Here is a 16,282-nt window from a genome sequence, read left to right as displayed (position 1 = left end):
ACTTTTGTTTTTCTCCTTCCTATCTTTTGCTTTTATCCTTGTTTTCCTTTCCACTGCCCCCTTGCTCAGGTTCCCAACCCCCTGCTGTTACGTCCGTGTAATAATAAGAAAAGGACTGCAGAGAACGGTACAACAGGTGTTTACTCAACGTGGTTCAAACTGCAACTGAAACAACAGATTACTACTCAGCTTTATATACAGGTGTGGTCACTGCCGATACTACAGTATACATGAGCTGTAGAAAGTAGTTCCCCCCTTAAAGATACATACATTACAATTCCTCCCCTTTTAGATTAACAGTACCATAACACTCATTTAACAATTAAATATCAAACTAATTACAATTAACACTTTTAACATGCAACATTAGCTGAAAATAGTCTATTTATAAATTCAGTCTTTGGGGAGGCTTCCTGATCCTTTCTGGATAGCGCCTTTCCTGAGTGTCTTGCTCTTGGTGCGGAGGCGATTCTGGCCCCCTGTCGTCGGTTGGTTCATCAGCTTCCGATGCTACTGTTTCTGGGGTAGATGCCACCTGTACGTCGGGTTCATCACCAGGTACGTATGGGCGAGGCATGGGGTTGACTTGTTCCTGTGACTCTGGGATCTGGTCAGCATGGCGTCTCACGATGCTCTCCCCAACGTCCATTGTGTACATTAGTGGGCCCTGCCGTGTGCATATCGTTCCTGGCTGCCATTTTTCTGTTCGGTAGTCGCGGGCCAAGACTGGTTGCCTTACATTGAAGCTCCTTGTTGGCTTCTCATGGATGTGCTGGAATTGCTTACTCTCAACATCTCTTCGTACATTTGGTCTGAGCAAATCCAGGCGAGATCTTAACCTTCGGTTAAAGAACATCATGGCTGGGGCCTGGTTGGTGACTGCATGTGTCGCATTCCGGCAGGCGAACAGGAAATTGTCCACCTAGTGCTGCAGCGGAATGTTGTCATTGTACATAGCCTTTATTGCCTTCTTAAAGGTTTGTACGAACCTCTCAGCCAATCCATTTGTGGCTGGATGATACGGGGCGGATGTGTAATGCCTTACCCCATTCTTTTTCAAGAACCTCCGGAACTCTTCGGACACAAACTGTGGTCCGTTGTCGGAGCAAATCTGTTCTGGCAAGCCATTCCTGGCAAAAATGGTCCGTAGGACTGCAATAGTTTTCTCCGTGGTGGTGGAGGACATTTTGATGACCTCAGGCCATTTCGAGTGCGCATCCACGGCTATTAAAAACATTGAGTCCATGAATGGACCAGCAAAATCAATATGCACCCGTTGCCATGGAGATGAGGGCCACTCCCATGGGTGTAGAGGGGCCTGTGGTGGTGCATTTTGGACTTTCTGGCATCTTGAGCAGCTCTTGGTCAGGTCCTCGATTTGTTTATCGATTCCCGGCCACCACACATAAGCCCTGGCTAGGCTTTTCATTTTTACCCCTCCCAGATGACCCTCATGAAGCTCATTGAGCACTCTCTCCCTTAACTTGGGTGGAATTACCACTCGGGATCCACACATCAAGGTCCCCCGGCACACTGACAGCTGTTCTCTCCTTGTCGAGAATGCTGGCAACAGTGAGTCGCCATATGCTGGCCATCCCTTCACCGTCAAATCATATACCCGAGACAGTGTCGGGTCATTTCGGGTTTCCTTTTCGAAACAAGCGTTAGTTACCGGTAGGTATCCAACTATAGTCGAATGGAATATTTCAACAGGATCCACTGCTGGTGCTTCCTCTGCAGTAGGCAGTGGCAGGCATGATAGCCCATCAGCATTTCCATGCTGTTTCGTGCCCTTATATTCAATCTCATAGTGGTGTGCCCCTAGAAAAAGTGACCATCTTTGTAGTCGTTGCGCAGTCATCACCAGAACGCCCTTCTTCGGATTAAAAATGGAGACAAGAGGCTGGTGGTCAGTCAGCAAGGTGAATTTCTGCCCGTGCAGATAGTGATTGAACTTTTTCACTCCCCACACTAGGCTGAGGGCCTCCCTGTCAATCTGGGCATAGTTACGCTCGGCTGAGGTTAGTGATCATGACGCAAAGGCTATTGGCCTCTCTGAGCTGTCTGAGCATTTGTGTGACAGCACCGCTCCAATGCCGTAGGGTGACGCATCACAAGCCAACCGAATTGGTAATGCTGGGTTGTAATGGGCCAATACCTCTTTCGATGTGATTAGTGTTTTGCTCTTCTGGAAAGCTCGTCTACATTCGTCACTCCACTTCCATGGCACCCCAGTTTGCAGTAGGTTGTTCAGTGGGTGTAGTATTGTAGACAAATTTGGCAAGAACTTATGGTAGTAGTTTACCAGCCCGAGGAACGACCTCAGTTGTGACACATTTTCCGGTGCTGGAGCCTTGACTACTGCCTCAATCTTCTCTGGGGACTTATGTAACCCCTCTTTATCGATAACGTGTCCACAATACGAGATCTGTTTTCTAAAAAACTCACATTTGGGGCGGTTAGCTCGGAGCCCATAGTCCTGCAATCTAGTGGGCACCTGCTCCAGGTTGGCAAGGTGATCACTGTCATTTTCGCCCGTGACCAGGATGTCCCTGGGATCCCTTGCAGGACTTGTTCCATTGCCCTCTGCCAAATAGCCGGAGCTGCTGCTACCCCGAATACCAGCCGGTTGTATTGGTAGAGACCTTTATGGGTGTTGATTGTGAGGTATTTTTTTGATGCTTCTTCTACCTCCAGTTACAGATACGCCTGGACCAGATCAATCTTAGTGAAGCGTTTCCCTCCAGATAGCGAGGCGAAAATATCTTCAATCCGCGGAAGTGGATATTGTACGGTGTGAAGGACCGGGTTCACTGTTACCTTAAAGTCCCCACAGATGCGAACCTTCCTTGTTTCCCCAGGCGTGCTGCTCAACGACTTTTTCATCACAGGGACGATGGGTGTAGCCCACTCGCTCCAGTCTACCTTGGACAGTACACCTGAACGTTCCAGACTCTCCAGCTCTGCTTCGACGGCTGGGCGGATCGCATAAGGTACCGGTCTGGCCTTAAAAAATTTTGGGCTTGCGTTTTCTTCAATTTTAATCGTCGCTGTCATGCCTTTTAGTGTTCCGAGTCCTTGCTGGAACACTTCTTTCGCGTCAGTTAGGATCTTTGACAGTCGCCCAGGTGTGACGTCATCATCCTTTTTGTCAGCCACAGTCAGTGCCTGTATGGAATGCCAATCCAGTTGTATTTTCCGGATCCATTCACGTCCCAGTAATGGTGGTCCTCCATCTTGCAATACATACAGGTCTAGTTTTGGTGTTTCTTTACCGTTATATATAACGGTCACCCTTATTTTTCCTTTGGGGTAGACTTTTTGCCCCGTGTACGTCTTCAAAATAATTTTTGTGTCTCTCAAGGGTATGTGTGAGAATAGCCGCTCGTAGTCCCGTCGGTTTATGACTGTTAGGGCTGATCCTGTGTCCAATTCCATCTTTACCTGGACTCCTGCTATCTTGAGAGTGACCCAAATGGTTCGGTGATCCTCCGTTGTGATCACATTATGTAGTTTCAGACAACTCAGTTCCCTGCTTTCGGAGTCGTTATCACTCTTTTGTTCATCTGAACTATTCTCCATTATCTTATAGAAACATAGAAACATAGAAGATAGGAGCAGGAGTAGGCCATTCGGCCCTTCGAGCCTGCTCCGCCATTCAATGTGATCATGGCTGATCATCCAAATTCAGTACCCTGTCCCTGCCTTTTCCCCATATCCCTTGATCCCTTTAGCCTCAAGAAATATATCCAACTCTTTCTTGAATATATTTAATGAACTGGCCTCCACCGCCCTCTATGGCAGAGAATTCCACAGGTTCACCACTCTCTGGTTGAAGAAATTCCTCCACATTTCAGTCCTAAATGGCTTACCCCTTATCCTTAGACTATGACCCCTGGTTCTGGACTCCCCGGCCATCAGAAACATCCTTCCTGCATCTAGTCTGTCCAATGGAATTTAACCCTGAAAAGTGCGAGGTGATGCATTTTGGAAGGACAAATAAGGCAAGGGAATACACAATGAGTGGTAGGACCCTAGGAAGTACAGAGGGTCAGAGGGACCTTGGTGTACATGTACATAGATCCCTGAAGGCAGCGGAGCAGGTAGATAAGGTGGTTAAAAAGGCATATGGGATACTTGCCTTCATTAGCCGAGGCATAGAATATAAGAGCAGGGAGGTTATGATGGAGCTGTACAAAACGCTGGTGAGGCCACAGCTGGAGTACTGTGTGCAGTTCTGGTCGCCTCACTATAGGAAGGATGTGATTGCTTTGGAGAGGGTGCAGAGAAGATTCACCAGGATGTTACCTGGGATGGAGCGCCTCAGCTATGAAGAGAGGCTGGACAGGCTGGAGTTGTTTTCCTTGGAGCAGAGAAGGCTGAGGGGGGACCTGATTGAGGTGCACAAAATAATGAGGGGCATAGATAGGGTAGAAAAAGAGGAACTTTTCCCTTAGTGGGGGGGTCAATAACAAGGGGGCATAGATTCAGGGTAAGGGGCAGGAGATTTAGAGGGGATTTGAGGAGGAACTTTTTCACCCAGAGGGTGGTTGGAATGTGGAATTCAATGCCTGAAAGGGTGGTGGAGGCAGGAACCCTCACAACATTCAAGAAGCATTTGGATGAGCACTTGAAATGCCATTGCATACAAGGCTATGGACCAAATGCTGGAAAATGGGATTAGACTGGACAGGGATGGATGGGCGGCGCAGACACGATGGGCCGAAGGGCCTCTTTCTGTGCTGTAAAACTCTATGACTCTATGACTCTATGACCTGACAGAATTTTATAGGTTTCGATGAGATCCCCTCTCAATTTTCTAAACTCCAGTGAGTATAAGCCCAATCGACACAATCTCTCCTAATACGTCATTCCTGCCATCCCAGGTATCAGCCTGGTGAATCTTCGCTGCACTCCCTCCATGGCAAGAACGTCCTTCCTCAGGTAAGGTGACCAAAACTGCACACAATACTCAAGGTGCGGTCTTACCAAGGCCCTGTACAACTGTAGCAAGACACCCTTGTTCCTGTACTCGAACCCTCTTGGTACGAAGGCCAACATGCCATTTGCCTTCTTAACCGCCTGCTGCACCTGCATACTTACCTTCAGCGACTGGTGCACAAGGACACCCAGGTCTCTTTGCACTTCCCCTTCTCCCAATCTATTGCCATTCAAATAATAATCTGCCTTCCTGTTTTTGCCACCAAAGTGGATAACCTCACATTTATCCACATTATAGTGCATTTGCCATGTTTCTGCCCAATCACCCAACCTGTCCAAATCGTACTGGAGTTTCCCGACATCCTCCTCACAGCTTACCCTCCCGCCCAGCTTTGTGTCGTCTGCAAATTTGGAGATATTACATCCAATTCCCTCGTCCAGATCATTAATATATATTGTGAACAGCTGGGGTCCTAGGACCGATCCTTGCGGTACCCCACTAGTCACTGCCTGCCACTCGGAAAACGACCCGTTTATTCCAACTCTTTGCTTTCTGTCTGCCAACCAGTTCGCTATCCAAGTCAATACCTTGCCCCCAATCCCATGTGCCTTAATTTTGCACGCTAATCTCTTGTGTGGGACCTTATCGAAAGCCTTCTGAAAGTCCAAATACACCACATCCACTGGTTCTCCCTTATCTATTTTACCAGTTACATCCTCAAAAAATTCCAGTAGATAAGTCAAGCATGATTTACCTTTTGTAATTCCATGTTGACTTTGTCCGATCCTGTCACTGTTTTCCAAGTGCTCTGCTATTACATCTTTTATAATAGACTCTAGCATTTTCCGCACTACCGATGTCAGGCTTACCGGTCTATAATTCCCCGCTTTTTCTCTACCACCTTTTTTGAATAGTGGGGTAACATTAGCTACCCTCCAATCCATGGGTACCGTTCCAGAGTCTATCGAGTTCTGGAAGATGACCAGTAATGCATCTACTATCTCTAGGGCCACTTCCTTAAGTACCCTGGGATGCAGACCATCACGCCCTGGGGATTTATCGGCCTTCAGTCCCGTCAATTTTCCTTCTTGTACTTCCCTTTGGTAGGTTTCTTATTGCTGGTTTTCTTTCCCGACCTGCAGACTCGTGCTATGTGTCCTACTTTTCCACACTGTCTGCACACTTTGTCTTTGAACCAGCAATCATTCTGGTCGTGTGTTGTTCTGCCGCAGCGATAGCACTTCTCTGTTCCACATGACATTTCGTTTGTGCCATATTCTTGCGGTCTCTGTTGTATCTCTGCAGCGCCCCGTGCTGCTGCTTCATATGATACCGCAATGCTGAAAGCCTTTTCCAGCTTAAGGTCCTTTTCAGATAAAAGCCGTTTCTGGGTTCCTTCACTTTGAAGCCCACACACAAACTTGTCCCTTAAGGTATCTGCCAGTCCCGCTCCAAACTGGCAGTGTTTCGACAGTTTGCGCAGTTCTGTTAAATAATCAGCATTGCTTTCATCCTTATGCTGGTTCCGTTTGTGAAACTTGAATCTTTCTGCTATCAGCAGCGGTGTGGGGTTTAAGTGGTCCTGTAGGATTGACACTATGTTTTCAAAATCCTTTTCTACTGGCTTCTCTGGGGTTACTAGGTTTCGTAGTAAGCCATACGTTTTTGCACCCATTGAATTCAACAATACCAGCGCTTTCTTGTCATCTGGCACTTCATTCGCCTTGCAGTATACTTCTATGCGTTCGACATATGTCGTCCAATCTTCGACATCATTGTCGAACGCTGTGATACTGCCACTCTTCGGCATTTTTGGGTGTGGTTAGACTGACTTAAAATGGCGTCTCCCGTGCTTTCCTTTCTTCCCCGCTGCGGCTTAAAATGGCGTCTCCCGCGCTGCTGCCAGCGCCGCTCTCGGCGGTCCTCGTGGCAAATGTCGACGCCCTGTGGGTTTCGTGTGCTGCTCCTGCGCTGCTGCCAGCGCCGCTCTCTGCGGTCCTCGTGGCAATGGCAGTGCCTCGCGTTTTCCTGCGCGCCTCTCTCCCCCGTTGACGCTGCTCGGTCCTTGAACACCGGCTGTGCTCTGCTCTCTCTCGCCTCTCTCCCCCGTTGATGCCGCTCGGTCCTGAACACCGGCTGTGCCCTGTGCGCTCTGCCATCTCTCTCTCCCCCGTCGACGCTGCTCGGCCTTTTTCTGTGCCGCTCGGTCGGGCTCTAGCCCGTTGCTGTCCGGGAAGGGCCTGCGCAGTACCTGTTGCCAGCCCGTTTCGCTGGACCACCGTGACTGGAAAGCCAAGCCTGGCTCTCGACAGCCTCCCCTGCGATGCTCAAATCTCCGCTGGATGACTGGGCGGTTGCCCGTGGTCGACGCCCGTGCTTCTGGACTCGACCTTCTTCCACTGTTCTCCAGGAGCGAATCCCTGGGAGGTGATGCAGAGTTGCAGGTAGGTTCGAACTTGCTCATTGCCACTGGTACGTCCGTGTAATAATAAGAAAAGGACTGCAGAGAACGGCACAACAGGTGTTTACTCAACGTGGTTTAAACTGCAACTGAAACAACAGATTACTACTCAGCGTTATATACAGGTGTGGTCACTGCCAGTACTACAGTATACATGAGCTGTAGAAAGTAGTTCCCCCCTTAAAGGTACATACATTACACCTGCCATCTTAGTTTAAACCCTCCTCCAGAGCACTAGCAAACACTCCCCCTAGGACATCGGTCCCAGCCCTGCCCAGGTGCAAACTGTAATGTATGTACCTTTAAGGGAGAGAACTATTTTTTACAGCTCCTGTATACTGTAGTACCGGCAGTGACCACACCTGTATATAAACCCTGAGTAGTGATCTGTACAGTTAGTTCTAGAGTAACCCTCATTCAGTAAACACCTGTTGTACCGTTTCTCCTGCAGTCTGTGTCTTATTATACACAGACACAACATTGGCGATGAGCAGGTTCGAACCTACCTGCAACTCTGCATCACCTCCCAGGGATTCGCTCCTGGAGAACAGTGGAAGAAGGTCGAGTCCAGAAGCACGGGCATCGACCACGGGCAACCGCCCACTCATCCAGCGGAGATTTGAGCATCGCAGGGGAGGCTGTCGAGAGCCAGGCTTGGCTTTCCAGTCACGGTGGTCCAGCGAAACGGGCTGGCAACAGGTACTGCGCAGACCCTTCCCGGACAGCAGCGGCTAGAGCCGACCGAGCGGCACAGAAAAAGGCCGAGCAGCGTCGACGGGGGAGAGAGAGAGGGCAGAGCGCACAGGGCGCAGCCGGTGTTCAGGACTGAGCGGCGTCAACGGGGAGAGAGACGAGAGAGTGCAGAGTGCAGCCGGTGTTCAAGGGCCAAGCAGCGTCAACGGGGGAGAGAGGCGCGCAGGAAAACGCGAGGCGCTGCCATTGCCACGAGGACCGCAGAGAGCGGCATTGGCAGCAGCACAGGAGCAGCGCACGAAACCCACAGGGCGCCGCCATTTGCCACGAGGACCGCCGAGAATGGCGTTGGCAGCAGCACGGGAGACGCCATTTTAAGTCGCAGCGGGGAGGAAAGGAAAGCACGGGAGACGCCATTTTAAGCCAGTCTAACCACACCCAAAAATGCCGAAGAGTGGCAGTATCACAGCGTTCAACAATTAAGTTGAAGATTGGACGACATATGTCGAACGCATAGAAGTATACTGCAAGGCGAATGAAGTGCCAGATGACAAGAAAGCGCTGGTATTGTTGAATTCAATGGGTGCAAAAACGTATGGCTTACTACGAAACCTAGTAGCCACAGAGAAGCCAGTAGAAAAGGATTTTGAAAACATAGTGTCAATCCAACAGGACCACTTAAACCCCACACCGCTGCTGGTAGCAGAAAGATTTAAGTTTCACAAAAGGAACCAGCATAAAGATGAAAGTAATGCTGAGTATTTAACGGAACTGCGCAAGCTATCGAAACACTGCCAGTTTGGAACGGGACTAGCAGATACTTTAAGGGACAAGTTTGTGTGTGGGCTTCAAAATGAAGGAACCCAGAAACGGCTTCTATCAGAAAAGGATCTTACGCTGGACAAGGCTTTCAGCATTGCAGTATCACATGAAGCAGCAGCACGGGGTGCTGCAGAGATACAATGGAGACCGCAAGAATATGGCACAAACGAAATGTCATACGGAACAGTGAAGTGCTATCGCTGCGGCAGAACAACACACGACCAAAGTGATTGCTGCTTCAAGGACAAAGTGTGCAGACAGTGTGGAAAAGTAGGACACATAGCAAGAGTCTGCAGGTCGGGAAAGAAAACCAGCAGCAAGAAATCTCCACAGGAGAAGTACAAGAAGGTACATAAGGTGACGGAGAGTCGGTCAGACGAACAGAAAAGTGATACAGACTCCGGAAGCAAGGAGCTGGTTTGTCTGAAACTACATAATGTGATCAAAACGGAGGATCACCAAACTATCTGGGTCATGCTCAAGATAGCAGGAGTCCAAGTGAAAATGGAATTGGACACAGGATCAGCCCTAACAGTCATAAACCGAAGGGACTACAAGCGACTCTTCTCACATATACCCTTGAGAGATACAAAGATTGTCTTGAAGACGTACACGGGGCAAAAAGTCTACCCCAAAGGAAAAGTAAGGGTGAACGTTATATATAACAGCAAGGAAACACCAAAAATGGACCTATATGTATTGCCAGATGGAGGACCACCACTACTAGGACATGAATGGGTCCGGAAGATACAGCTAGATTGGCATTCCATACAAGCACTGACTGTAGATGCCAAAAAGGATGACGACATCACACCTGGACGACTGTCAAAAATGCTAACTGACGCACAAGAAGTGTTCCAGCAGGGACTCGGAACACTAAAAGGCATAACAGCGATGATCAAAATAGAGGAAAATGCAAGCCCAAAGTTTTTTAAGGCCAGACCGGTACCTTATGCGATCCGCCCAGCTGTCGAAGCAGAGCTGGAAGGTTTGGAACGTTCAGGAGTACTGTCCAAAGTGGGCTGGAGCGAGTGGGCTACACCCATTGTCCCTGTAATGAAGAGGTCGTTGAGTAATATGCCTGGAGAACCAAAGAAGGTTCGCATCTGTGGGGACTTTAATGTGACAGTGAACCCAGTCCTTCACACTGTACAATATCCGCTTCCGCGGATTGAAGGTACTTTCGCCTCGCTATCTGGAGGGAAGCGCTTCACTGAGATTGATCTGGCCCAGGCGTACCTGCAAATGGAGGTAGAAGAAGCCTCGAAACAGTACCTCACGATCAACACTCATAAAGGTCTCTACCAATACAACCGGCTGGTGTTCGGGGTAGCATCAGCTCCGGCTATTTGGCAAAGGGCAATGGAACAAGTCCTGCAAGGGATTCCAGGGACCCAGTGTTATTTGGACGACATCCTGGTCACGGGCGAAAATGACAGTGATCACCTCGCCAACCTGGAGCAGGTGCTCACTAGATTGAAGGAATATGGGCTCCGAGCTAATCGCCACAAATGCGAGTTTTTCCAGAAGCAGATCTCGTATTGTGGCCACGTTATTGATAAAGAGGGGTTACATAAGTCCCCTGAAAAGATTGAGGCAGTAGTCAAGGCTCCAGCACCGGAAAATGTGTCACAACTGAGGTCGTTCCTCAGGCTGGTGAACTACTACCATAAGTTCTTGCCGAATTTGTCTACCGTTCTACACCCACTGAACACCCTACTGCAAACGGGGGTACCATGGAAGTGGAGTGACGAATGTAAATGAGCTTTCCAGAAGAGCAAAGCATTGATCACATCAAAAGGGGTGTTGGCTCATTTCAACCTAGCACTACCAATTCGGTTGGCGTGTGATGCATCACCCTATGGCATTGGAGCGGTGCTGTCGCACAAATTCCCGGACGGCTCGGAGAGGCCAGTAGCCTTTGCGTCTCGGTCACTAACCTCAGCCGAGCGTAACTACGCCCAGATTGACAGGGAGGCCCTCAGCCTAGTGTGGGGAGTGAAAACGTTCAATTACTATCTGCACGGGCTTGCTGACTGACCACCAACCACTTGTCTCCATCTTTAATCCAAAGAAGGGCGTTCCGGTGATGACTGCGCGACGGCTACAAAGATGGTCCCTTTTTCTAGGGGCGCACCAATATGAAATCGAGTATAAGGGCACGAAACAGCATGGAAACGCTGATGGGCTATCACGCCTGCCACTGCCTACTGCGGAGGAAGCACCAGCAGTGGATCCTGTCGAAATATTTCATTCGACTATAATTGAATGCTTGCCAGTAACTAATGCTGGTATAGAGAAGGAGACCCGAAATGACCCGACACTGTCTCGGGTATATGATTTGACGGTGAAGGGATGGCCAACACATGGCGACTCACTGTTGCCAGCATTCTCATCCAGAAGAGAACAGCTGTCAGTATGCCAGGGGACCTTGATGTGTGGATCCCGAGTGGTAATTCCACTCAAGTTAAGGGAGAGAGTGCTCAATGACCTTCACGAAGGTCATCTGGGAGGGGTGAAAATGAAAAGCCTTGCTAGGGCTTATGTGTGGTGGCCGGGGATCGATCAGCAAATCGAAGACCTGACAAAGAGCTGCTCAGGATGCCAGAAGGTCCAAAATGCACCACCACATGCCCCTCTACACCCATGGGAGTGGCCCTCATCTCCATGGCAATGGGTGCATATTGATTTTGCTGGTCCATTCCTGGACTCAATGTTTTTAATAGCCGTGGATGCGCACTCGAAATGGCCTGATGTGATCAAAATGTCCTCCACCACCATGGAGAAAACTATTGCAGTCCTACGGACCATTTTTGCCAGGAACGGCTTGCCAGAGCAGATTTGCTCTGATAACGGACCACAGTTTGTGTCCGAAGAGTTTCGAAGATTTATGAAAAGGAATGGGGTAAGGCATTACACATCCGCCCCGTATCATCCAGCCACAAATGGATTGGCTGAGAGGTTCGTACAAACCTTTAAAAAAGCAGTAAAGGCCATGTGCGATGATGACATTCCACTGCAGCATAAGGTGGACAATTTCCTGTTAGCCTACAGAAATGCGACACATGCAGTCACCAACCAGGCCCCGGCCATGATGTTCTTTAACCGAAGGTTGAGATCTCGTCTGGATTTGCTCAGACCAAATGTACGAAGAGATGTTGAGAGTAAGCAATTCCAGCACATCAATGAGAAGCCGACAAGGAGCTTCAATGTAGGGCAACCAGTCTTGGCCCGCGACTACCGAACAGAGAAATGGCACACGGCAGGGGCCACTAATGTACACAGTGGATGTTGGGGAGAACATTGTGAGACGCCATGCTGACCAGATCCTAGAGTCACAGGAACGAGCCAACCCCATGTCTCAGCCATACGTACCTGGTGAGGAACCCAATGTACAGGTCGCATCTACCTCAGAAACAATAGCATTGGAAGCTGATGAATCAACTGACGACAGGGTGCGAGAATCGCCTCCGCACCAAGAGCGAGACACTCGGGAAAGGCGTTATCCAGAAAGAATCAGGAAGCCTCCCCAAAGACTGAAGTTATAAATAGACTATTTTCAGCTAATGTTGCATGTTAAAAGTGTTAATTGTAATTAGTTTGATATTTAATTGTTAAATGAGTGTTATGGTACTGTTAATCTAAAAGGGGAGGAACTGTAATGTATGTACCTTTAAGGGAGAGAACTACTTTTTACAGCTCCTGTATACTGTAGTACCGGCAGTGACCACACCTGTATATAAACCCTGAGTAGTGATCTGTACAGTTAGTTCTAGAGTAACCCTCATTCAGTAAACACCTGTTGTACTGTTTCTCCTGCAGTCTGTGTCTTATTATACACAGACACAACACAAACCGTCCAGTTTGAACTGGTCCCACCTCCCCGAGAACCGGTTCCAATGTCCCAGGAACTTGAATCCCTCCACCTGGCACCATTCCTCTAGCCACGTATTTATCTGAAATATCCTTCCATTTCTACACTGACTAGCACGTGGCACTGGTAGCAATCCTGTTATTACTACCTTTGAGGTCCTATTTTTTCATTTACCTTGTGGCGTACCGATCACAGAAAGGACACAATCCGCTTTTCGGTCCGTAGACTATAAATCAGGCGTCATGCCTTTAAGAAGGATCACACCTTTAAGAAACTCGATCTGCAACATAGTTAAGCCCAGAGCGGGGGAGGAGGAGTCGAAGCTGTGGACTGATGAAAGGCAGTCAGACTTGGTGTAGTCTCTGACGCCATTTTTGTGTTCAACATGCAGTCTCAACAATTAAACCTTTTCTGTTGAGCCTCTCCGAGTTCAGTATTTTTTGCTAGGAGTACGTAGACTCCTACATTGGTGACCCCGACGCTCAGGGCGACTCCTAAGCGTAACCATGGCTGACACAAATGCAGTTTCTGTGAAGCTGCCGGAGTTCTGGGAGAACCTAGCCACCGCCTGGTTCCTTCAAGCCGAACCGCAATTCCGACTCCGCGGCATCACCGCCGACGCAACAATGTATGACTACCTCCTCGCCTCCCTGGGCAGCTCCACAATCACGAAAGTCTGGACAACACTACAAAACCCTTTGGAGGAAGGCAAGTACGCACATCTCAAGGCCGTGCTCCTTAAAAAATTCACAGCCTCCCAATTCGTGCGCAACGGCCACCTCCTCGACCTCCCGGGCCTCGGTGATTCCACGCCGTCAGACTTGCTCTCACACATGCTTGCTCTGACCAACGAGAAACCACCCGGCTCCCTCTTCCGCACGCTCTTTATCCGCCAACTACCCCCCAGCATCCGCCCGGTGATCGTGGCGTCCAGCCTCACGGACCTCGAGGCCCTGGCCGCCGAAACCGATAAGCTCCTGTCCGCCGGCTCCAACCACGCCGTCACCCCCGACCTGGCCTCCGCAGCGTCGGCGCGCGCTCCACCCTCTATCACGTGGCCACACAGCTCGGCCACGAGGCCCCCCAGGCCCCCACGTCCCCCAAGCCCTCCGACCCAGGGCTACTGCTACTTCCATACCCGGTTCGGCGCACGGGCACGCCGCTGCAGCCATCCCTGCACGTTTCCAACCGCCCCCACACCGGCCTACATGATGGTTGTGGGGCAAGCAGGCGCGCTGCTGTACGTTACGGACAGCGCCTCCGGACGCCGTTTCCTATGTGACACGGGCGCGCAGCGCAGCATCATCCCCACGTCCGCCCTCGAGATCCAGCAAGGCAGCCGCGGCCCTGCGCTGGCTGCTGCCAACGGCACCGATATCCGGACGTACGGCACCCGCACCGTCACCATCGACCTCGCAGGCCGCCGCTACCACTGGGAGTTTATCACCGCCAAGGTGCTCTCCCCGCTCCTCGGTGCAGATTTCCTGTGCGCCCATGGCCTGTTGGTCGACATGCCTCGGCGCCGCCTCGTGGACATGAACACCATGTCACCTATCCCGGGCGCCATGGCCTCCCTCCCAACCCGCCGAAATGGCGTGGCAGTGCCGCGCCCGCTCAACGGACGACTACTCAGCACTCCTGGCTGAGTTCCCAGCCCTCACCAACCCGACCTTGTCCGCGAAAGTCGCTAAGCATGGGGTAGAACACTTCATCCCCACCACAGGCCCACCGGTGTGTGCCCACGCCCGCAGGCTGGACCGGCCAAGCTGGAGATCGCGCGGGCCGAGTTCGCCACAATGGAACAGCTCGGCATCATCCGCCGCTCCAACAGCCCCTGGGCCTCCCCACTCCACATCGTCACCAAACCTGACGGGGGATGGCACCCCTGCGGGGACTACCGGCGCCTAAACGACGCCACCACGCCGGATCGGTACCCCATACCACACATTCAAGACTTCTCAGCTAGACTGGCCGGCCGCTCAGTCTTCTCCAAAGTCGACCTGGTGCGCGGTTACCATCAGGTGCCAGTCCACCCCACGGACGTTCCCAAGACGGCCATAATCACCCCTTTTGGGCTATTCGAGTTCCTCCGAATGCCCTTTGGCCTCAAAAACGCGGCCCAGACCTTCCAGCGGCTCATGGACTCGGTCCTCCGAGACCTGAAGTTCCTCTTTGTCTACCTGGATGACATCCTGGTAGCTAGTTCCTCCAAGCAGGAACACATCGAGCACCTCCGCACTCTGTTCCAGTGGCTCAGTGAGCACGGGCTCATCATCAGCCCAGCCAAGTGCCAATTCGGCCTCAGCAGGATCGAATTCCTCGGCCACCACATCACGCAGGACGGAGCCATTCCCCTGCCCGCCAAGGTGCAAGCCGTCCAGCAGTTCCCCCGGCCTACCACCATCAAAGGCCTCCAGGAGTTCTTGGGGATGATCAACTTTTACAACCGCTTCATTCCCGGAGCGGCCTCCCTCATGTGGCCCCTATACGAAGCCCTCCAGGGTAAGAAAGACAGAATGGTGATCGAGTGGTCGGCGGACATGTTGACCGCTTTCGACTCGACCAAAAAGGCGCTCGCCGACACCACCATGCTCGCTCACCCACAGCCCAACGCCAGGGTGGCCCTCACCATGGACGCCTCCGACCACGCGGTCGGCGCCGTGTACGAACAGTGGGTCGACGGGGCCTGGCAACCGCTGGCCTTTTTACACCCGCCAACTGCACCCCCCGGAGGGCAAATACAGCGCCTTTGACCGCAAGCTCCTCGCACTGTACCTGGCAGTCCGCCATTTTAGATTTCTTCTGGAGGGCCGCCCCTTCACCGCGTTTGTCGACCACAAACCCCTGACATTCGCGATGGCGAAATCTGCGGACCCGTGGTCAGCCAGGCAACAACGCCAGCTCACCGCGGTGTCCGAATTCACCACGGACATCTGGCACGTCTCCGGTCGAGACAACGTGGTGGCCAACTGACTATCCCGCCCCGCCGTCCACGGCGCCCACCTGGCAGTGGACTATGCTCAACTGGCAGCGGAGCAACGCACCGACCCCGATCTGCTCTCCGCGCCCACAACCCTCCCAGGGCTGCGACTGACCGACGTCGCCTGCGGCCCGTCCGCCGTCACAGTCAAATGCGACACCTCCTTGGCGCAACCCCGCCCCGTAGTCCCGGCGTCCTGGCGAAAACGGGTGTTCGACATCGTCCATGGCCTCTCACACCCCGGCACCCGCGCATCCATTAGACTGGTGGCCAACCGATTTGTCTGGCACGGCCTGCGCAAAGATGTGCGCATCTGGTCCAGATCCTGCATAGCTTGCCAGCGTGCCAAAATCCACCAGCACGTCAAAGCCCCACTCGAGGAGTTCACCGTGCCAGAAAGAAGGTTTGACCACGTCCACATCGACCTCGTCAGCCCCCTGCCGCCATCACAAGGTCACACGCACCTGCTGACAATCGTGGACCGTACCACCCGCTGGCCCGAGGCCATTC

General features: G+C 51.5%; 1 pseudogene; it reads left to right on the top strand.

Annotated features, from left to right (window-relative positions):
• LOC147101947 (uncharacterized) overlaps nt 1-16,282 on the top strand; it is a 43,721-nt pseudogene that overhangs the window by 13,156 nt on the left and 14,283 nt on the right.

Source organism: Somniosus microcephalus, chromosome 23, assembly GCF_052327205.1.
Source record: "Somniosus microcephalus isolate GS21.2 chromosome 23, FLI_Smic_1.0, whole genome shotgun sequence".
Lineage (NCBI taxonomy): Eukaryota > Metazoa > Chordata > Chondrichthyes > Squaliformes > Somniosidae > Somniosus > Somniosus microcephalus.
Note: the sequence above shows the minus strand (reverse complement) of the source record. Positions and strands in the feature narration are given on the sequence as shown.